Genomic DNA, 1323 nt, shown 5'->3' on the forward strand with positions numbered 1-1323 from the left:
CTGCGGGGCAGGCCGGCCTGCGGGGCGGAGCGCCTCCTAGCTAGGGGACGCCGGAGCGCTCCGACTCCTGTCGTGTCTCAGTTTCTCAGGTCACAGGGTTTCGTTAAGTCACGTATAAAATAACATATATGAAGGCTTAACTCCATGTCTGGGATGGTGCTGAAAAGTTTCAGCTATTGTAACTATCACGGTGATATCGAGAAGAAACTGTGCTGAGCAAACCACAAATACATTAACCAAATCCTCACAATCCCAGCTGCCATGCGCAGACCTCCCACCTATGGATGCTTCAGGACACCGGGTATGTGTTCTCGTAAGGCTGGCTGCCCACAGGTTCCAAAGATCCAGAGCAAAACTCATAAAGATGAACCATTTTAATCAATATTGATTTATTTTATAAGTTATCAATTCGTGGAGGGAATGTTAAATGGCATCACCTCATCTGAGTTGATGGACTTGGACGTTTCATCATTAAAAAATCCTGAAGCACTCAGAAGATGATGGAACCTAATTAAATGCATCTAAAAAGCCTGAGAAAAGGAATAAGAAGAATTTAACTTCGAACTGTTGATGTCATCTAAAGTGAAGGAAACGTCTTTTTAATTCATACCATGTATGGTCAAAGGGTCTTCAGAGATGACAGGGCAGAGTAATGACCCCCTTCCCCCCAAAGATGCCTATGCCATAATCCCAAGCTGTGAATGTGTCACCTTAATGGCATGTGATTAAGTGAAGGGTCTTGAGCTGGGAAGATTTTTCCGGGTTACCCAGCGGGGTCCAACGTAAACAGGGTCTTTACAGGGGAAACGGGGAGGCAGGAAGGTCAGAGTCATGGTCAGAGCGTGGTGGGGAGATGCTGGCTGTGTGGACGGAGGAAGGGCCAGGAGCCAAGGAATGCAGATGCCGCCAGGAGCTGGAGAGGCAGGAAATGCATGCTCCCCTGGGGCCTCCAGGAGGAAGCAGCCCTGATGACAATGACTTCTGCCCAGAGAGACTCTTGTGGACTTCCGACCTGCAGGCCTGTACGGTAGCCATAAACCTGCACTGTTCGCAGCGAAGGTCATTGTTCCAGCACCCATAGGGCTCTAGGAGGAGGTCCGGCTTCTCAGTACCTGCTGTAGCCTCGCCCACCTGAGGGCGCCCAGTTTATTTTTCTGTGACTTGAGTTATTGAAGGAGAGCAAGGAAGAGAGGAGCCAAAGAAGACAATGAACTCAGCACGTTCCAGGAAATACAATGACATCCCACGGGGGTGAAAAAGGCGCCGAGTGCCAGGGAGCTGGGCGTTTGTGGGTCCGTGAGGCTTCCCGCCTGAGGCCGAGAC

Source organism: Pteropus vampyrus, unplaced genomic scaffold (genome assembly GCF_000151845.1).
Source record: "Pteropus vampyrus isolate Shadow unplaced genomic scaffold, Pvam_2.0 Scaffold425, whole genome shotgun sequence".
Taxonomy (NCBI): domain Eukaryota; kingdom Metazoa; phylum Chordata; class Mammalia; order Chiroptera; family Pteropodidae; genus Pteropus; species Pteropus vampyrus.